The 23633-nt window shown below is 39.3% G+C and overlaps 1 pseudogene; it reads left to right on the top strand.

The window, feature by feature from the left end:
• LOC100685996 overlaps positions 1 to 23110 on the top strand; it is a 37884-nt pseudogene extending 14774 nt beyond the window's left edge.
• The last annotated feature ends 523 nt before the right edge of the window (positions 23111 to 23633 follow it).

The following is a 23633-nucleotide window of genomic DNA, read 5'->3' as shown; positions in this document are numbered from 1 at the left end:
GACAGGCTCCAGCTAACCAACTAGCTGACCACCATATACGAATGAGTCCGACCAACATCGGTCAACCTTGGCCCAGACTCTTATGCTAGATAAATGCTTATTGTTTTAAGCCACTGAGTTTTGATATGGTTTGTTAGCAATAATTAAGTGACTTGGTCGGCAAACAAAAATGTCATTTCAGGTCACCTTTGTCATGTATGTCCATCGAGTCACTCTGTATCCATTCATTTAGAATTTTTTTCAATGCCAATTCTATACTAGCTGTTAGTGTTAGTGTACAGACTATTCAGTAAGCATTCACTGAGCATCACCTGAGCACTATCACTACTTAGAATACAAAGAATAGGGGCAGACTCTCAAAGAGTTAATTATCTGTAGTAAATCAGAAATTTGAGGACATTTAAAATTTTTTTAAAAATCAACTAAGACGAGAGAACCAAAAGCAAATATATATTGTAACAAATTATTCTTATAACAAATAAATAATATAACCACACTGAAAGGGGTGGAGAATAAAGGGGCTGACCCATGTAATTCTGGAAAACAGTATTTTGACTAGTTATGGTAAGATAAAGACAAAAAGAACTGTCACAAACTGTACTGATTGATAAGCCTTTTTCTCACAAAGATATGGGTTAGTCATCCTAAAATTACTATATATGCATGATAGGATTGAACAAATAAGTAAATGTACTGCAATATTAAGAGCTAGGCTTCTCGCTGTCAGAGAAAGAGGTAAAAATAAAGGGGAAAGGCTACAATCAATTCTGTTTCTTTCAGTATGAACTCATCAGTATGAACCTCATCACATCAATATGAACACATGCTTCTTTGTATTTTAAATACATATACAGATAGGGAGACACAAAACTATATATAGATGTGTGTATGAAGGGGTAACTATAATTATACACATAGATTTCCTAGCTCTGTCTGCTGACAAGGCCTAGAAACAAACAGTGGCATCCCAGTAGGAATCAGCACACTTAGTATTCAGATCATGGTTTCTAAGTACCAATTCTAATAAAAAGAACCAAGTCTCTGTGGAAAAGTGATTGATTCTAAGGCCAGGGTAGTTAAAATATAAGAGGAGCCTGGGACATCTTATGGTGCTTTAAAAAATAAAGGAAAAAGAAGAAGAAGAAGAAAATAGATGGAGGCCTAGAGAAAGGATATAAGAGCCAAACTAAGAGTACCCCAAATGGTCAAATCTAAAACAAGTTAAGCAAGAAACAACAATAATGGCTTATAATCCAAATATAAAATAAGTACCCTTTATGTAAGATATACATACTTAAAATATATATATATATATATATATATATATATATATATATATATATATATAATTAGGTAAATATGTGTATATTTACCTAAAAATACTTCTTTATAAAACAAATAAAGCAGAAGGGGCAACACTTCTTTACTTCCTCCCAGTTAACAAACATACAAGTAATAAGAGAAATAGACAATAACAATTAGAATATCACAGTAATAACTGATGTAGGCAAGATGCATTGATGGATGCTAAAATTAGTGTGTAAGACTTAAGGAAAAATGGAATATTTGCATCATTTCAAAGTTCCACCCTCAAAATAAATATATGTTAATTACAAAGAGAAAAATAGTAACTCTGCAGTGTAGAAACATGACGACATCTCCTTTAACCTAGGGACCAAGATTAATATTACCAGTAACAGGTTATATCTACATAATATAACCCTATATCATGCACTGAGAAGCACATATCACCTTTTTGGTGTTTTTCCTAATAGTGCATAACATCAATACAATCATGAAAAAACATTAGACAAACCCAAATTGAGGGACATTCTCCAAAATACCTAACCAGTACTCTTCAAAAGTCTAAAGGTCATGAGAATCAGAAAGATTGAGAAACTTCCATATAATGAAGGAGACTAAGATGATATAATAGCTAATTTAATATGGGATTCTGGGTTAGATTCTGGAAGAAAAGGGAAATCAGTAAAATCCAAAGTCTCTTATTTAGTGCACAGTATTGTACAGATGTTAATTTATTGATTGTGTCAATTGTGCTCTGATATGTAAGATTTTGATATTAGGGGAAGCTGGGTAAAGGGCATACAGAAACCTTTTTTTAAAAGGAATTTATAGGGCACCTGGGTGGCTCAGTGGTTGAGCATTTGCCTTCTGCTCAGGGCGTGATCCTGGAGTCCCAGGATCAAGTCCCACATCAGGCACCCTGCAGGGAGCCTGCTTCTCCCTCTGCCTATGTCTCTGCCTCTATGTCTCTCATGAATAAATAAATAAAATCTTTAAATAAATAAATAAATAAATAATAAATGGAATTTCTAAGTTGTGATTTTTTTTTTAAGATTGATTAATTGAGAAAGAAAGAGAGCACATGAATTGTGGGAGGGGCAGAAAGAGAAGGAGAGAGAGAATCAGAAGCAGACTCTGAGATGAGCACAGAGCCCATATTGGGCTCAATCCCTCAACTCTGAGATCACAACCAGAGCCAAAATCATGAGTCAATGTTCATCCAACTGAACCATCCAGGCACCCTTATACAGAAACTTTTTATACCATATTTACAACTCTCCCATAAGTCTAAAATTATCTCAAAATAAAAAGGTTAAAAATACATATCCATAGGGGCACCTGGGTGACTCAGTCGGTTAAGATCTGCCTTCAGCTCAGGGCATGATTTCAGGGTCCTGGGATCAAGCCTCCGCATTGGAATTCCTGTTTAGCGAGGAATCTGTTTCTTCCTCACCCTCTGCCCTTACCCCCTACCTGCCCCCTACTTGTGCAATCTTTCTCTCTCTCAAATAAATAAAGTCCTTTAAAAAACTCATATCCATAATTAATTTCTTTTAGGAGTAGACACTACTAAAATAGTTTAGACTATGTCTGTTTTTTTTCTTTTTATTACATTTTCTAATTATTTTTTTAATAAATTTATTTTTTATTGGTGTTCAATTTGTCAACATTCAGAATAACACCCAGTGCTCATCCCATCAAGTGCCCACCTCAGTGCCCGCCACCCGGTCACCCCCACCCCCCCCACCCACCTCCCCTTCCACCACCCCTAGTTCGTTTCCCAGAGTTAGGAGTAAGGAGAAAAAATAAGTGGGAAATATCAGAAAGGGAAACAGAACATGTCTATGGTTTTATATACACCAAATTCAAATAAGTAGAGTTTTAATATATGTTTATTTATATCTCTTAATACTGCCAAATATATCAATAGAAATTTGGATTAGTTGCCAGGTTACTTGGGTCAACTAAGTAATGTTAAATCTCCATTTGTATATTACATTACATAGGCACTGATCAGATATTAGTTTCACCAGTGTACTTGGCATTGAATCAGAAGAATATGTTTTAAAATCCCTATTCCAGGGGTGCCTGGGTGGCTCAGTCAGTTGGGCATCTGTCTTCTACTCGGGTCCTGGGATAAAGCCCCACATCAGACTCTCTGCTCAGCAAGGAGTATGCTTTTCCCTTTCTCTCTGCTCCTCTCCTTTACCCCCCTCCCACTTACATCCTCTCTTGCTCTCTCTCTCTCTCTCTCAAATAAAATCTTTTTTAAAATAATAAATAAAATAAAATCCCTACTCCATTCAAGCACAAGAGACTAAATCAAACTAAAATAAACTGAACTAAACTAAACTAAAATTAAAAACCATGAGCACATAAAGTATGACAAGCACTATGCTTGGTACTATGATAAAGTAGTACGCAAAACAGACCTGGTTCTTATCCTAATATAGTTTATATTTTACCACTGAGATTATTCAGTTCTTTTGCTTTCTTTTATATCTTCTGAGACAATTATCAAAAAAGTCTATATAATTGCAACCAATGTCTCAAGGGCAAGAATTCTTCCTTTAAACCCAATCGAGTATGTTATGTATACAACTTAATCTTGAACAAATTCTCTTGGCTGACTGACCTAGACTCAGGATGTGCACATTGCAAAGGCATTTTTGTTCAAGCCTATGAGAAATCATGTACACAAGGTAAAAGACAGCTTTTGGAAAATGTTCTCCACATTGCAGATTGTAGCAAATTGCTCAAGTTGGCCATACACCTCACCTTCCACCACGTTAACTAGAAGACCAGTTGCAGAATCATCCAAAACAAATTACCTATTAACATACCTACTTCTACCCAGCAATAACAGAAAATTCTCTCTCCTCTTTAGTGATTCCAATTGTCAGATATTGATAAACATTACTGGGTACGAAACTAAACAAACTGATTCATCTCTTAGTACAACTGTGATCTATGATTTAAAGAATAAGAATAAATTTTAAAATCTGTCCTGTTATGGAGCTTATTTCTAAGGCAGTTTCCTGCCGTGTCCTCACATAGACTTTCCTCTGTGCATGCACATCCCTGGTGACTTTCTCCTTCTTCCAAGGACACCAGTCATACTGGATCAGAGACCCATCCTTATGGATTCCTTAATCATAATTACCTCTTTAACCCCAAAATACAAATAACAACAAATACTATAATTTCAAATGAATAACATAAGTACACTGAAGGGAAATAGAACTAAGCTAGCAACGTCTGTGTACAGCTTTTTTTAAACTATGTACACTCAAGGCTAAAGATGAGGAAAGCTATAGATTTATTAAACTCCAGTTAATAGATTTTTCTTAGTGGTATGAGTGAGCAATTCTGAAGTTTTTTGTGTGTGTGTACTGTAGCACTGAACAATAGATAAACATATTCTAGATCATAAAACCAATTCATTTTATGAAAAAAAATTACCTTTTAGAGGCCCTATCTCCAAATGTAGTCACATTCTAAATTGTTAGGGGCCAGGGCTTCAACATACATACTGAGGAGAGGGACACTCCCATCTGCTCTGTTGTCAAAAAGTCAATGGACACTGGAAGAGACAGCAAGAATTAATAGTAAGACGGAAAACACCCCCAAAATTACACTCAAAATGTCATTTATAACTTCCTTTTTTTTTTCTCTTTGATGCAGGATCCTATCAAGATTCATTCTAGCTGGCTTGTCAATGATGTAGCAAGAAGAAGGACTAATCCTTCTCTTGGGAAAAACCACACCCCCAACTTCCCTTCCCAAAGAATCAGGGGTCCAAGATTTCCAGGTGTAAGAGGCTGGCATTTCTTATCACCTCCCTAAATAGCTAGCCTTGATGCTCAGACTCCTTAGCACCTAAGCCAAAAATATCCCAAAACCTGCCAGTCCCCCAACCACTACCCCACAGGCCACTCTCATGTTCACCTCATAAAGAGTGACAGTCTCAGAAGGTCAAGGTCTATCTCCTGGTACACAAACGGATCTATATCAACTGTGCCCTGGCCCACATACATACTCCACAGGATGCAAGAGACTCAAGGAGCTACGCACTCAATGACCGGTGCCCAGGAGTTCCAGCCTGACCAAGTGACCAGGCAGTATTTGTCCAGAGTCTTCTGCATGAAACATCATCCTGAGAAATTTAAAGCAGTTGTGGAGGTTTTCCGTTCATCTTGTATTGAGCCTAGTACAGTTCCTGAAATATAGTGGGCCTTTGATAGATGTTTGCTGAATGAGCAAATTACAAATGAAAGCATACCCATTTATCATCTTCCAAATGACTCTACAAAGTGTTGTTGCCTGCCAATAACAACAGTGCGCATTCATAGGTATTTATGAATTTGCATCGTATTACAAACATGCAGTTTTAACACCAGTGAATTTCCTCCACCCCAGCTTGCAGAGAATAAAATGCCAGTGTGTTTTCACTGCCTCCCTGCATATGCTGGTAGTAAAATATTCACGGCTTAGAGAATTATGCAGTGTGTTTTCAACAGCAGCTTTTGAAAGCCACTTTTTCCATTAAAACTGTCAGTTTGGTAATACAGCCATGATTTCAAAGCAAAGGAGCATTATGGCGCAAATCAAAGATAGATTACATATTTTATGTTTACATATTCTAGGACCTTCACGGTGTAAAGTTGTTGGATTTTTTTTTTTAGACTTTATGTAAGTCTCATCCATTTTGGAATTGGAATGCATCACCTTTATTATGAACCAAATAAAATCTGTGTGTAATATATGTGGTACTGCTAGGTGTTATACCTGGCTCTATTCACTAGCAATTGCAAAGGAAAACAGTGGCAGTGAGAACTAAAGAAAGCCATTCCCTGGTGCCTTAATTTTTAGTTAATGAACCCCTATATATCTTCTATCTTTCTTACATTCTGGCAATATATGCAGATATCCCCAAAATGTCTATGATTACAACTAACTACTGGTCAGATAACAAAGTTAATAAAATTTATAACCAAGGGACCTTAAAAGTGAAAGGAAGCTCTGATGCTATTTTTTTATTAGGAGAAAATATATTAATATCTCTGACAATTAGTTGCAGTAGGAAACTATTGCTGGGTTTGTGGTGCGAAGGAAAAATTGCTTGGAAATAAGACAGCCTGTATCTTAATTATAGGTTACAATGCATACTTGGGCATGCTCAGTTTGTAGGGAAAAAAATAATAAAAGGAACTAAAGCTCTTAAAATAACAGTATTTGTCCATAAGTGGTGAGATTCAACAACACATGAAAGTGACAAGATGATAGCCTGTTTAAATACAGTTAGATAATATGCTTCAGAGATTTCCATCTTTAGCAATATGGTGGCAAATGAGGGCTGTATAAATTAAACAAAAATTGGAACAGTTCTGCAGTCCTAGGTTCAAACTTGATGAGAACTATTTTATACAAGCATCTCTTCTGGTCACCAAGACCCCATAAGGGGAAAAAAAAAAAAAGAACCTAAGAAAAATAGAAGCTACGTGGCACCATGATTAAGGGTATGGGCTCTGAAACAGCCTGAGTTCATATCCTGCCTCTGCCAATCACCAGCTCCTTAAAAAAAAAAAAAAAAAAAAGAAAAAATCACTTAGCCCTCTGAGCCTTGCTGTCCTAATCTTTAGTGTGCAGAGCACTTGGTCTGGCTAACTCCGTGCCATTCCTGACACCTTTCTCCTATTCTCACACAGGTGAAAGAGCTAATGACTCGCAAACCAGACTCCCATACAGCTAGGGCTGGTCATATGGTGCCATTCTGGCCAGTGAGACAGAATCAAACAGTCTGGTAGGAGTCACTAGGGAAATATTTGCTTTCCTGTAAAATGGATCATGGCAGCTGGCTCTACTCTTTCCTCTGACTTTTTGCTTTGAACACAGAGGGGAGGACTTAAATTGTGGCAACCATCTTGGAACTTGAGGAAAAGGCCCAGAAAATCCTAGAGACACTGGACCTGACATCACTGAGCCACAGGATAATCAGCTATATTCCTTGATATTCACAAATCAGGTAGTAGTCTTCTATTGTAACTAATTATCAGAGATATTAATATATTTTTCCTAATTAAAACTAGCATCACTGATGGTACCCAGAGATGAATGAGTAAAGTATAATTAGCTGGTAGTGGTACTAATAGTGGTATCATCATCATCATTATTATTACACTTTAAAACCTGCTAGGAAAAAGATTATACCTCCGACACGGTACCCCTAAGTGTGCGGCCTTTGGAGCCATGAGCCTGGGAAGGGGGATACTCAAGAATTCAAGCATCTCTCAGTTTAATTGGCCCAGAAGAGAATCTAGAACCCTAAAAGGATGAACATGGTTGTCAAATGGACATTATCTACAATCATGGGTTAACTCAGGCATTGGGAAATCCAGGCCATCACTAAAATCCATTGTAAAAGAAACAAAAAGAAGGTAAAGCAGAGGATATGCAATTTGGAATAACAAGAAATTTAGTTCATTTGAAACATGAAGTCAAAGATTATGAAGGTAGCCTATTCAACACAATCTCATATCAAGCAGAAAATGACATGTAATTTATTATTTTATTTTTTAAGTTTTCGCATTTTAGAAAATTACTTCTTCCAAGAATTGCTAATTAAAAGAAATGTATCTTTCTCTCACTTTAGCCTTAGAAGAAGACAAACATTGGCTTCTCCACAACCACAAATGTAATCCATGCTAATCATCAAAAGTACACTGCCAGTTTCACTTTGGCAAAGACAGAGCAAAATTCAGATCCCTGAGAGTCAGTCACCAAATAACCAAAGGGCAAACTCCAGGATATCAAAGCAAAAATTATTAAAAATTTTAAAAGCCATCAAACTGTAGCACTTTGTGTCAAAGCAGTGAGTCCACCTCTGAACGACAGAGAAACGTGATGCCCTGATACTCCTCACCACAGTGTTTACAAAACTAGGTGTAGGCCCTGATATTACTGTAGGAGGAGGAAAGAGGAGACAACAGCATCCAAGCAGCACGGTTGCAAGAACAGCTGATGCCCACAGTCACAAGAGTGGCTGCTTCCATTTCTAATGCCCTGCACTGTCTTCGCCACTGACTGGCAGGAAACTAGATACAGGTTTATTCCAAATGCTTACAATCACTCAGGTTGATAATGTACAGTGTGAAACAAACATTATGTAATTCCCCAACATCAAGTTGGCCTTTTTAGAGTAGAATAGATCTACTTCCTGTCTTCTGCATAAACAGTGTGCGATTCAAAGCTCTGTGCCACAGTGGCCCATTAGACAGAGTTATCCTAGTCTGCTGGCAGCACAACTGTAACGAACACAGTGCCCCTTTCTCCTTCCTTCTTATTCATAGTGGTGTAAGGAGGAATTGTTAGCTTTAACTTTGAGCTTCCTGGCATTGGTCCATTTGTATCACCACCCTGGCATTATTTAAACACAGTGTGCTTCATATTTATGAGCTTACAAAATTTCTGGTCTCCTGCTTCTGCCATTCTTAAGAACCATCAAGGGAAAAGGGTGTGACCATAAAAGCTAGTGTGTAACAAACCTCATTCAAATGCAGGCAGTGTATTGGGAATCTTAATTCTATTAGAGCATGGACAATGAATGTATTTGTGTTAGTTACTTTCCCACTTTGAGGTTAAACAAACCAGTGAATGGGACTCCGGGTGGCAGCAGAATGAGATACTGCATTGGATGACGCAGGCAGACAAATGCCAGGGAGCATTTTAAAAAACAGCAAGTCTCTTTCCTGCCTTCCCATGACTTTTCAGCAATTTGGATTCTGTAAATGGAAATGAATAGCTCCAGTCCTCCAATATCTTCATTCAGCAGTTCGGTTCCGACAGTCACGTGATGCATTTATCTCTATGGCCGCTTCTAAGAAAATGTACCCCATTCAAAGAGGGTCTGAATTAACTATAGTAAATGTGTTCTCTCTACTCTTAAATTGATATCCTTTCCTGAATAAAGTTCTAATTTGCAATAATTGCCAGACTGAATAACTTGTCGCAAACCTCCTACTAATGCCACCACAAGACTTGTTTTCCAGCAATGTGATTAACTGAATACAGTAGTGTTTAAAACACCACACACACACACACACACACACACACACACACACACGTGCCACACCTTTGGTGATGATGTAGGCTTCAACCCAGGTCCTCCTCCACCGCTGTGCCCATCTGTCTCTAATACGCATCACTTACTCTGCAGGCTGGAGTGGGGTGCCACAAGTCACCTCTACCACCTGCCCAAACTTTCATTTCACACACACTTACTGAATATGACTGGAATCCAGCATGATTTTTTGAGTAAAACTGGAGGAATACGGACTTGCTTGTTTTTCTGAAAATTAATCTACCTTCAGGTAGAGGATCTGGTGTAGAATACGGGCCCTAGAAATTTGGGTGGCATCCCTTTACCACACTTGTCAGGGTCCTGCATTGTGGGCCTGAAGGCACGATGACCACAATAAGCATCATTTAACAAGTATCAGAAAAGCACTAAGAATTAAACCCTTACAAATCAGGGAGGTGTTGAGCAATCAGACTGAACAGCAAAGAACAATAAGAATAAAGAAGTTAAACATGGATGACATGGTATAATAAGATTCTTGCTGTGCCAGGATTTTCACAGGCCTTCAAGTCCAGTAGGAACCACTGTAGATAAAGTAGCCTACCTATTGCCTTAAGAAATGCCCCCTTATAGAAAGAGGGAATCATTCTATTTTTTTTTTTTAGATTTTATTTATTTATTCATGGGAGACCCACAGAGAGAAAGAGGCAGAGACACAGGCAGAGGGAGAAGCAGGCTCCATGCAGGGAGCCCGACGTGGGACTCAATCCTGGGTCTCCAGGATCACACCCTGGGCTGAAGGCAGTGCTAAACCGCTAAGCTACCAGGCTGCCCCAAATCATTCTATTCTTAAAATCGCACTAAAGGAGAGTATAATACGAATAGTCCTGATTACCTGCACTGATTCTAATTTGCAATAAAATTTATCATAATTTTTCCTAAGACTCTTGGCTCTCACTGATTCTTACCTAATTGGCATTCAATATATATCTATACTATTGCTGTTTCAAAATATTAAGCAGTCTTTGAACTTCTTAATATTTTGAAGTTAATAAAGCTTGTTTCCTAAGGAAGGAAACATTAACTATTTAGGTATTATCAGGGTTCAAATCAAATGTTTACTCTTCAGATTTCCTAATCATAATATCATGAAGGCATAGAGAAAAAATCAATTGATATTTATCTACAGGTGGTGCCATGGGAATTCTGGTATTGTTTTTACCAATAAAGACTTAGAAAAATATATCATTTTCTCAATGAAGCTAAGAAAAGCAAATATAAAAACAAGACAAGAAAACCGGCCAAATGTATGAAAATATCTCTCTCAAGAAATGGCGAAACATTTGGTTTCATATTAGACGTCGGGGTTCCTGGTATTTTATTATGTTTTCGGTTTCTAAGAACTACAGCTATAGAATGTTTGTTATCAGATCTATCAGTAAAAGAAACAGTGAGATAAGCTAGCCGGCAATCTGTAATCACAAAGAGAGATTCAGACTTAAAAATGAGCTTACGGGGGGAGGAGCAAGATGGCGGAGGAGTAGGGTCTCCAAATCACCTGTCTCCACCAAACTACCTAGAAAACCTTCAAATTATCCTGAAAATCTATGAATTCGGCCTGAGATTTAAAGAGAGACCAGCTGGAATGCTACAGTGAGAAGAGTTCGCGCTTCTATCAAGGTAGGAAGACGGGGAAAAAGAAATAAAGGAACAAAGGCCTCCAAGGGGGAGGGGCCCCGCGAGGAGCCGGGCTGAGGCCGGGGGAGTGTCCCCAGGACAGGAGAGCCCCGACCCGGAGACGCAGGAGCTGCACCGACCTTCCCGGGGGAAAGGGGCTCGCGGGGAGTTGGAGCAGGACCCAGGAGGGCGGGGATGCCCTCGGGCTCCCGGGGACAGTAACAGAGCAACTGCGCGCCCAGGAGAGTGCGCCGAGCTCCCTAAGGGCTGCAGCGCGCACGGCGGGACCCGGAGGGACCCGGAGCAGCTCGGGGGGGCTCGGGGGCGGCTCCGCGGAGGGGGCTGCGCGGCCCCGGGAGCAGCTCGGAGGGGCTCGGGCAGAAGAAGAGGCTCCGTGCGGAGGGGGCTGCGCGGTTCCAGGAGCAGCTCGGAGGGGCTCGGGCGGCGGCTCCGCGGAGGGGGCTGCGCGGCCTGGGAGCGCGAATCCACCAGCGCAGGCTCCGGAGCACAGGGCGCCGGGACACAGCCCAGGATCCGGCCTCCCCCGGGACAGGCAGAGGCCGGGAGGGCCCAGGACAGCGAGGACGCTCCTGCCCCAGCTGAGCACATCAGCGGCCCCGCCCCGGAGCCTCCAGGCCCTGCAGAAGGAGTTCCTGCCGGAGCTGACTCCAGGTTTCCAGAGCTGCCCCGCCACTGGGGCTGTTCCTCCTGCGGCCTCACGGGGTAAACAACCCCCACCGAGCCCTGCACCAGGCAGGGGCAGAGCAGCTCCCCCAACTGCTCACACCTGAAAATCAGCACAACAGGCCCCTCCCCCAGAACACCAGCTAGACGGACAACTTCCAGGAGAAGCCAAGGGACTTAAAGAACACAGAATCAGAAGATACTCCCCGGTGGTTCTTTTTTTGTTTGTTTGTTTTTGTTTTTGTTTTTGTTTTTGTTTTGTTTTGCTTTTTGATTTGTTTCCTTCCCCCACCCCCTTTTTTTCTCCTTTCTTTTTCTTTCTCTTTTTCTTCTTTTTTTTTTTTTCTTTTTTTTTCGTTTTTTTTTTCTTTTTCCTCCCCCTTTTTTTTTTTTCTCTTTCTCTTTTCTTTCCTTCTTTCTCTCCTCTCTTTTTCTCTTTTTCCCAATACAACTTGCTTTTGGCCACTCTGCACTGAGCAAAATGACTAGAAGGAAAACCTCACCTCAAAAGAAAGAATCAGAAACAGTCCTCTCTCCCACAGAGTTACAAAATCTGGATTACAATTCAATGTCAGAAAGCCAATTCAGAAGCACTATTATACAGCTACTGGTGGCTCTAGAAAAAAGTATAAAGGACTCAAGAGACTTCATGACTGCAGAATTTAGAGCTAATCAGGCAGAAATTAAAAACCAATTGAATGAGATGCAATCCAAACTAGAAGTCCTAACGACGAGGGTTAACGAGGTGGAAGAACGAGTGAGTGACCTAGAAGACAAGTTGACAGCAAAGAGGGAAACTGAGGAAAAAAGAGACAAACAATTAAAAGACCATGAAGATAGATTAAGGGAAATAAACGACAGCCTGAGGAAGAAAAACCTACGTTTAATTGGGGTTCCCGAGGGCGCCGAAAGGGACAGAGGGCCAGAATATGTATTTGAACAAATTCTAGCTGAAAACTTTCCTAATCTGGGAAGGGAAACAGGCATTCAGATCCAGGAAATAGAGAGATCCCCCCCTAAAATCAATAAAAACCGTTCAACACCTCGACATTTAATTGTGAAGCTTGCAAATTCCAAAGATAAGGAGAAGATCCTTAAAGCAGCAAGAGACAAGAAATCCCTGACTTTTATGGGGAGGAGTATTAGGGTAACAGCAGACCTCTCCACAGAGACCTGGCAGGCCAGAAAGGGCTGGCAGGATATATTCAGGGTCCTAAATGAAAAGAACATGCAACCAAGAATACTTTATCCAGCAAGGCTCTCATTCAAAATGGAAGGAGAGATAAAGAGCTTCCAAGACAGGCAGCAACTAAAAGAATATGTGACCTCCAAACCAGCTCTGCAAGAAATTTTAAGGGGGCCTCTTAAAATTCCCCTTTAAGAAGAAGTTCAGTGGAACAGTCCACAAAAACAAAGACTGAATAGATATCATGATGACACTAAACTCATATCTCTCAATAGTAACTCTGAATGTGAACGGGCTTAATGACCCCATCAAAAGGCGCAGGGTTTCAGACTGGATAAAAAAGCAGGACCCATCTATTTGCTGTCTACAAGAGACTCATTTTAGACAGAAGGACACCTACAGCCTGAAAATAAAAGGTTGGAGAACCATTTACCATTCGAATGGTCCTCAAAAGAAAGCAGGGGTAGCCATCCTTATATCAGATAAACTAAAATTTACCCCAAAGACTGTAGTGAGAGATGAAGAGGGACACTATATCATACTTAAAGGATCTATTCAACAAGAGGACTTAACAATCCTCAATATATATGCTCCAAATGTGGGAGCTGCCAAATATATAAATCAATTATTAACCAAAGTGAAGAAATACTTAGATAATAATACACTTATACTTGGTGACTTCAATCTAGCTCTTTCTATACTCGATAGGTCTTCTAAGCAAAACATCTCCAAAGAAACGAGAGCTTTAAATGATACACTGGACCAGATGGATTTCACAGATATCTACAGAACTTTACATCCAAACTCAACTGAATACACATTCTTCTCAAGCGCACATGGAACTTTCTCCAGAATAGACCACATATTGGGTCACAAATCGGGTCTGAACCGATACCAAAAGATTGGGATTGTCCCCTGCATATTCTCGGACCATAATGCCTTGAAATTAGAACTAAATCACAACAAGAAGTTTGGAAGGACCTCAAACACATGGAGGTTAAGGACCATCCTGCTAAAAGATAAAAGGGTCAACCAGGAAATTAAGGAAGAATTAAAAAGATTCATGGAAACTAATGAGAATGAAGATACAACCGTTCAAAATCTTTGGGATGCAGCAAAAGCAGTCCTAAGGGGGAAATACATCGCAATACAAGCATCCATTCAAAAACTGGAAAGAACTCAAATACAAAAGCTAACCTTACACATAAAGGAGCTAGAGAAAAAACAGCAAATAGATCCTACACCCAAGAGAAGAAGGGAGCTAATAAAGATTCGAGCAGAACTCAACGAAATTGAGACCAGAAGAACTGTGGAACAGATCAACAGAACCAGGAGTTGGTTCTTTGAAAGAATTAATAAGATAGATAAACCATTAGCCAGCCTTATTAAAAAGAAGAGAGAGAAGACTCAAATTAATAAAATCATGAATGAGAAAGGAGAGATCACTACCAACACCAAGGAAATACAAACGATTTTAAAAACCTATTATGAACAGCTATACGCCAATAAATTAGGCAATCTAGAAGAAATGGACGCATTCCTGGAAAGCCACAAACTACCAAAACTGGAACAGGAAGAAATAGAAAACCTGAACAGGCCAATAACCAGGGAGGAAATTGAAGCAGTCATCAAAAACCTCCCAAGACACAAGAGTCCAGGGCCAGATGGCTTCCCAGGAGAATTTTATCAAACGTTTAAAGAAGAAACCATACCTATTCTCCTAAAGCTGTTTGGAAAGATAGAAAGAGATGGAGTACTTCCAAATTCGTTCTATGAAGCCAGCATCACCTTAATTCCAAAGCCAGACAAAGACCCCGCCAAAAAGGAGAATTACAGACCAATATCCCTGATGAACATGGATGCAAAAATTCTCAACAAGATACTGGCCAATAGGATCCAACAGTACATTAAGAAAATTATTCACCCTGACCAAGTAGGATTTATCCCTGGGACACAAGGCTGGTTCAACACCCGTAAAACAATCAATGTGATTCATCATATCAGCAAGAGAAAAACCAAGAACCATATGATCCTCTCATTGGATGCAGAGAAAGCATTTGACAAAATACAGCATCCATTCCTGATCAAAACTCTTCAGAGTGTAGGGATAGAGGGAACATTCCTCGACATCTTAAAAGCCATCTATGAAAAGCCCACAGCAAATATCATTCTCAATGGGGAAGCACTGGGAGCCTTTCCCCTAAGATCAGGAACAAGACAGGGATGTCCACTCTCACCACTGCTATTCAACATAGTACTGGAAGTCCTAGCCTCAGCAATCAGACAACAAAAAGACATTAAAGGCATTCAAATTGGCAAAGAAGAAGTCAAACTCTCCCTCTTCGCCGATGACATGATACTCTACATAGAAAACCCAAAAGTCTCCACCCCAAGATTGCTAGAACTCATACAGCAATTCGGTAGCGTGGCAGGATACAAAATCAATGCCCAGAAGTCAGTGGCATTTCTATACACTAACAATGAGACTGAAGAAAGAGAAATTAAGGAGTCAATCCCATTTACAATTGCACCCAAAAGCATAAGATACCTAGGAATAAACCTCACCAAAGATGTAAAGGATCTATACCCTCAAAACTATAGAACACTTCTGAAAGAAATTGAGGAAGACACAAAGAGATGGAAAAATATTCCATGCTCATGGATTGGCAGAATTAATATTGTGAAAATGTCAATGTTACCCAGGGCAATATACACGTTTAATGCAATCCCTATCAAAATACCATGGACTTTCTTCAGAGAGTTAGAACAAATTATTTTAAGATTTGTGTGGAATCAGAAAAGACCCCGAATAGCCAGGGGAATTTTAAAAAAGAAAACCATATCTGGGGGCATCACAATGCCAGATTTCAGGTTGTACTACAAAGCTGTGGTCATCAAGACAGTGTGGTACTGGCACAAAAACAGACACATAGATCAGTGGAACAGAATAGAGAATCCAGAAGTGGACCCTGAACTTTATGGTCAACTAATATTCGATAAAGGAGGAAAGACTATCCATTGGAAGAAAGACAGTCTCTTCAATAAATGGTGCTGGGAAAATTGGACATCCACATGCAGAAGAATGAAACTAGACCACTCTCTTTCACCATACACAAAGATAAACTCAAAATGGATGAAAGATCTAAATGTGAGACAAGATTCCATCAAAATCCTAGAGAAGAACACAGGCAACACCCTTTTTGAACTCGGCCATAGTAACTTCTTGCAAGATACATCCACGAAGGCAAAAGAAACAAAAGCAAAAATGAACTATTGGGACTTCATCAAGATAAGAAGCTTTTGCACAGCAAAGGATACAGTCAACAAAACTCAAAGACAACCTACAGAATGGGAGAAGATATTTGCAAATGACATATCAGATAAAGGGTTAGTTTCCAAGATCTATAAAGAACTTATTAAACTCAACACCAAAGAAACAAACAATCCAATCATGAAATGGGCAAAAGACATGAACAGAAATCTCACAGAAGAAGACATAGACATGGCCAACATGCACATGAGAAAATGCTCTGCATCACTTGCCATCAGGGAAATACAAATCAAAACCACAATGAGATACCACCTCACACCAGTGAGAATGGGAAAAATTAACAAGGCAGGAAACAACAAATGTTGGAGAGGATGTGGAGAAAAGGGAACCCTCTTACACTGTTGGTGGGAATGTGAACTGGTGCAGCCACTGTGGAAAACTGTGTGGAGGTTCCTCAAACAGTTAAAAATATACCTGCCCTACGACCCAGCAATTGCACTGTTGGGGATTTACCCCAAAGATACAAATGCAATGAAACGCTGGGACACCTGCACCCCGATGTTTCTAGCAGCAATGGCCACGATAGCCAAACTGTGGAAGGAGCCTCGGTGTCCAACGAAAGATGAATGGATAAAGAAGATGTGGTTTATGTATACAATGGAATATTACTCAGCTATTAGAAATGACAAATACCCACCATTTGCTTCAACGTGGATGGAACTGGAGGGTATTATGCTGAGTGAAGTAAGTCAGTCGGAGAAGGACAAACATTATATGTTCTCATTCATTTGGGGAATATAAATAATAGTGAAAGGGAAAATAAGGGAAGGGAGAAGAAATGTGTGGGAAATATCAGAAAGGGAGACAGAACATAAAGACTGCTAACTCTGGGAAACGAACTAGGGGTGGTAGAAGGGGAGGAGGGCGGGGGGTGGGAGTGAATGGGTGACGGGCACTGGGTGTTATTCTGTATGTTAGTAAATTGAACACCAATAAAAAAAAAAAAAAATAAAAAAAAAAAATAAAATAAAAATGAGCTTACGAGGTCATGATAATTAAGGCTGGGTGAAAGGTTAAGGTCTGTCATTTGGGGCACCTACCTGACTCAGTCAGAAGACCATAGCATTCTTGATCTTGGGATTGTGAGTTAGAGCCCCACCTAGGGTGTAGAGAGTACTTAAATAAAAACTAAATAAAATAAAACAAAGTAAAAAATAAAAATAAGGTTTGTCATTCAATCCAGTCCCTTTTATTAAGTTAATGTATTTGGCAATAAATTCTATCAAGATAGAAAATAAAATAACCTAAGTTGATATACTCTTTCTCCAGCAAATAGAGACCAGATCTACAGAAGCAAGTGAACAGGAACTGTATAACTCTTACTGGCAGCATATCTTTGTCTGAAATATCCAGTTTATGTAAGAAACCATATCAGTTATTGGTAGTGGAAAACTCTCCCAAGAGTTCAGGGTTAAAACATCGGAGTCCTCTGACTTCTGGCCTTGACCAGTCACTCTAGGCCACAAACTTCCCCAGAAATGCTAATAAATATAAATCCATATTTTTAGAATGGTGGAACTTATAGAAACAAAAGTATTTAAATGAGGTTTAAGCCAAAACAGCTTATCTCCATTTTATAAATTCCAAAAAGCATTAAAGACTTTCCTATATGTCTTCTACTACCTTTCCCCTCAAAGAGGACTGTTCTTCCAGTCAAGACATCCTATAACATTCAGCCGCTGAATATCTTCTACCTGCCAGTTTTGTCAGGATTTGGAACCTATACCAGGATTTTCCCAGGTCAATGAAGAAAAGTCAGACACAAATGCTTTCTTGGAATGCTATAGCCCTGTTACAATTAGGCAAATACATTTAAATTTTAATGTCCCTTGAGTCTAGAAGTGTATTTAAGTATCTCTTTCCATGATATGTAACAATAAAAAAATGCCCATTTGAAAACCTAATAATTTTTCATTATGATAGAAGTTCTACACAGTAAAATCTTCTTACACAGAAAATAGGCAGAGCATGAACAGTGACTCTGGCAGTTTTCGTTTTTTCAACCAAGTCAACCAACAAAGGAAGGCCTGTCCTCATCAGAATGAGAAAGAATTTCGGCCCCAGTTCCTATTTAGCCCTTGACCTCAAATGTGACTGACAAGTGGAATGGTGATTTGGGAATGTGAGCAGACACCTGTCCACTGAGGAATGGACTGGAGCCAACAGCTCATTACACAGAAAACTACTAAACAGCCATTGTAGAACAACGACTTTTCATCACCTGGGTCAGATACAAACCAATAACCTAGAGGTGAAAGGCTGTCCATCAAATTCCAGTTCCCACTTCCCAGGTCCATTCAATTCCATCTATTCAATTTTAAGGACTCTCTTCTATAGGTTTGTGCAAAAGAGGCCATGTGATTCAATAGAGTTCAGACTGTTATTATTTATGGGATGAACTGAAAGGATTATAGATTCGATCACAATTAAGTTCTCTCCTAATGAATCTGCAGGCTTTAAATAATCTTCTCAAAGTGCACATCACTTTTCTTTTCTCCTTAGACACTCTTGAGAGAAGGCACACTGGGTGATTTCAATGGTAGATACTCTCAGCCCTGAAGTGGATTTGACATGTAGACGAAGCTGTTAAGCCCAAGACTGTGAAGTCCACACTAGTTGCAGTGTTCCTGATGTGTGAGCACGTATTCATAAATTAGCAGCCCAAGTGTTTAATTTTCATGCAAGTACTTATGTGTAAAGATTAGCATTTTAATTAGTCTATATTTTTCTCTCAGACAATTGGCACGAATAGTATTTGCGGATACCTGACTAAGAGGATGCAAAGTAAAAAAAAGAGGGGGGTGTCACACAGTTTTATTCAAAAATTCTAATTAGCTAGTCATTCCCTTAGCATGAAAGAAATTGACATGGACTATAAGTTAGGTAACCACTGAGACTGTGTGTGGTTGGCTGGTTTTTGGTTTGGTTTTTTTATTTTATTTTATTTATATATTGGTTATTTGGGGTGCTTTTTTCCTCTCAATTATAGCTCTATGGAGAGTTCGGCAAAAGTCTTTTCTCTCAGATCTCTTTGTATTGTGTATTTGGGTCATGCTTGGAATATTAAACATCTGTCTCCTCCATTTTAAGTTCTGATAGTGTAAAATTATGAAGTGGCGATAATTTAGCTAATTCCTAAGAGACATCAAAAGAAAAAGATTGAGATACTTCAGTTCTGTTTAAAGGCTTTCTGCTATAGTTGGGTAAATTCTTTTTTGTGAGATTCTTTTAATGGAACACCTGAAGAAATGTACAAGTTGCTAAAGACACAACTCAATCCCCCAAAAAACAGAGGGGCTTCACCTAGAAAGGCCCACACTGATGGCCAGTGCAATAAATTCAATCACTTAGGATTCCTTCTAAAGTTGTTTCACAGATCCAAATCCAGTAATTCAGAAGCTAGGTGTAGTTATCGTGGGACGCTAGCAAATCAAATCTCATGTGAGTTCACTTTCTCCCCTGTTACCATGTCATTAAAATAGAAAGCTTTTTAAAATTCCACTATTTTTCCTTTTTTTCCAGGTACAACTTTTTCTTCTATTCTCTACTTCAGAGGGGTTTTTTTTCCATTTTGTTGAATAATATTTCCTACTTTAATATATAATCCTGTTCTTATATTACTCCCCTCAAAAATAATAGTGTGAGATATACTTGTTTTGTAAATTTTTTCATACAAATTTTCTAAAATAGCATGCCTGGGAGACATTACTATATATTTACAAATTATCTGTTTCAGATGGTCTAGAATGTATGCAATGACCACCAGTGTTTTAATAGAAATGATTGAGATTTGTGGATGGAACTGGAGGGTATTATGCTGAGTGAAATAAGTCAATCGGAGAAGGACAAACATTATATGGTCTCATTCATTTGGGGAATATAAATAAAAGTGAAAGGGAATAAAGGGGAAAGGAGGAAAAATAAGTGGGAAATATCAGAAAGGGAGACAGAACATGAAAGACCCCTAACTCTGGGAAACGAACTAGGGGTGGTGGAAGGGGAGGAGGGCAGGGTGTGGGGGTGACTGGGTGGCGGGCACTGAGGTGGGCACTTGACAGGATGAGCACTGGGTATTATTCTGTATGTTGGCAAATTGAACATCAATAAAAAATAAATTTATTATTAAAAACAAAACAAAAAAAATGATTGAGATTTTTAAGGAATGTATCTTTAGCTCCACAAAACAAAATTTTTGTTTTGCATTATCTTTTTTTTCCATATAATGGTTAATTTGAAGGAAACGAGAAAACAACGATGATTTTAAAAATTAGCACCACAAAGATGAGCATGGAAGTAGCCTATGTAAATGTCACATAGACTCTTAAATATATAATGGAATCTGATCATCTTCTTTGTCAGAGTTGTGACTAGATGTCACATACAGATATTTTATGGCATTATATATAACCATGTGGTGTTGTTATAGCATGTAACATGACATTTGACAGACATAAAATAGCTCTCTGAAGTGAAGAGGGCACTGAGACAAAGTCATCAAAATTTTCATGAAAAACAAAATAAACAAAACAAATGAAAAGGGCAAATGATTACAAAGGGAATAGTTATTAGTATCTCTCTTTCCTGTCATAAGATCACTCAGAAAATTAAGCCTCTAAATGAGGGGACTTTAAATATTATTTTTGAAAATTTAAATTTCTGAGGGCACCTGAGTGGCTCAGTTGGTTAAGTATCTGACTTCAGCTCTTGTTATGATCTCAGGGCCCTGGGATCATGCCCTGCGTTGGGCTTCACGCTAACTGGGGAGTCTGTTTTCCCCTATCCCTCTGTCCCTCCTCCTGCTTGTGTGCTAGCATGTTCTCTCACAAATAAATAAATAATTTAAAAAAAAAGAAAGAAAGAAATCCTTAAATGTCTGGGGACAATTTCAACCCCATTGTGAAGACACCAGCTACTTTACAAAGTATAAGGATCTCTTATTTCTAGCATTGACAGAGGATAAGATTTTCCACACAAACGAGGACTAACATCAAAACTGTTTTTTGGTTGACTTCAACCCTTTTTATAAAATTCCTTCTGAAACATATACTTCATACTTCCTTACCTCCTCAAACTGATTATACAGACATAGTCATCATTTTATTGATGATTTGGAGCCATCATAATAAACATCAATTATTTTGTAGTCAGATTCTTCTTAGCTGTTAACACTGAGTTTATTGCTCTGAAAAGAAATTCTTCTACATAGTTATTTTTTATTTCCTATATCTGTTATTTATTTATTTATGTTCATCTCTTTCAGCTTTCAGCTGTTCCTACTTACTGCTATCAATATTCCTGTATCTGTAATAACTTTAATATTCTAATTTCAAATTCTAGTTGGCTGGAAAACCAATAACCTGGCTTTGGAATTAAGTGAGCTAATGATGATGCATTCTTCTTATCTTTAGCCTGTGAAATATTATGCAAAGATATTTTGGCATCTATGTTTGCTTTTTAAAAATTTCTCTGCCTACTCTTGCTCTTAGCTGCATCCCCCATTAGGTTCAGTAAATGAATGAATGATTTTTAGATGAAAAAAAAAAGGTGTTTCTAATATTCAAACCTCTAACTGGGTCTATAGGGGGAAAAAAGTAGGCAAGTTAAGGTCAATGCACTATCTTCTGACCACCTATATGGTCATTTTTAACCTCCCAAGAGTTAACTACACCATGATCCTTTCTTTCTTCTACACTTACATGCAGTCATTGGTTAACAAATTCCTATTTTAGTATTAAGAAAAAAAGAATCGTTTTCCACGCTACCCAGGGAAGGATCCATACGGCGGCGTTGTTTTGCATTCCCATTGTAACTTAAAGGGAAACTTAAAAAACGTCCAGAGCCCTTGATGCTCTGCAAATGAAGGAGGAGGATGTCCTCAAATTCCTTGCAGCCGGAACCCACTTAGGTGGCACCAACCTTGACTTCCAAATGGAACAGTACATCTACGAAAGGAAAAGGGATGGTATCTACATCATAAATCTGAAGAGAACCTGGGAGAAGCTTCTGTTGGCCGCTGATGCCACTGTTGCCATTGAAAACCCAGGGGATCTCTGGGTGGCTTAGCGGTTGAGCATCTGCCTTCGGCCCAGGGCATGATCCTGGACACCTGGGATCCAGCCCCACATCAGATTCCCTACATGGAGCCTGCGTCTCCCTCTGCCTGTGTCTCTGCCTCTCTCTGTGTGTCTCTCATGAATAAATAAATAAAATCTTAAAAAAAATAAAAAAACCCAGCTGATGTCAGTGTTCTATCATCCAGGAATACTGGCCAGCGAGCTGTGCTGAGATTTGCTGGCTGCTTCACTCCTGGAACCTTCACTAACCAGATCCAGCCAAGGAGAGCCAAGGCTTCTGGAGGCTACTACTGATCCCAGGGCTGACCGCCAGCCTCTCACAGAGGCGTCTTATGTTCACCTGCCTACCATTGCTCTGTGTAACAGACTCTCCTCTGCACTATGTGCACAATGCCTTCCCTTGCAACAAGGGAGCTCACTCAGTGGGTCTGATGTGGATGCTGGCCCAGGAAGTCCTGTGCATGCGTGGCACCCTTTCCCGAGAGCACCCATGGGAAGTCCTGCCCGACCTCTACTTCTGCAGAGATCCTGAAGAGATTGAAAAGGAAGAACAGGCTGCTGCTGAAAAGGCTGTGACTAAGGAGGAATTTCAGGGTGAATGGACGGCTCGAGCTCCTGAGTTCACTGCTACTCAGCCTGAAGTTGCAGACTGGCCTGGAGTGTGCAGGTGCCTATTCAGCACTTTGCCACTGAAGACTGGAGCTCAGCCAGCCACTGAAGATGGGTCTGCAGCTCCCACTGCTCAGGCCACTGAATGGGTACGAACGACCACTTAGTGGTCTTAAGCTGCTCTTCCACAGAAGGAACAAGATGGAAATAAGGTTGACAGAAAATAAACAGTTTCTTAAAATAAATAAATAAATAACCTAGCTCTGATTGAGGTCAATCTTAACCTGCTGTCCATGTAGTCACTTTCAAGCCATTAAAGGGCACTTTGGTACCTAGGCTAAGAAAACATAAAAGACACAACCAAAGACACAGCGTTGTGTGTTCAGGCATTCTACACCTGTTTATGGCATCAGAATAGTGATAGGTACATAACTTAAACATTTTGAACTGTCTCTGCAAATGAATATGAAAGTGCCACGAACTCAAAACTAAAACTCATATCAGACAACCCTTCTTAAGACTCTAGGCACTATGTGGTCCATAAAGTAAAGCATATAGTATTATTTCTCTAAGCACAAATAATTCTCATGTAAGATGACCGAGAACAATCCTCAAGGTTCTCTACAATGAAGTACTTATCCAAGAGATAAAAGAAATCTGCCAAATTTACATAAGAAACAAAATGAGTAA

Source organism: Canis lupus, chromosome 3, assembly GCF_011100685.1.
Source record: "Canis lupus familiaris isolate Mischka breed German Shepherd chromosome 3, alternate assembly UU_Cfam_GSD_1.0, whole genome shotgun sequence".
NCBI lineage: Eukaryota > Metazoa > Chordata > Mammalia > Carnivora > Canidae > Canis > Canis lupus.
This window is presented reverse-complemented; position numbering and strand designations above follow the sequence as displayed.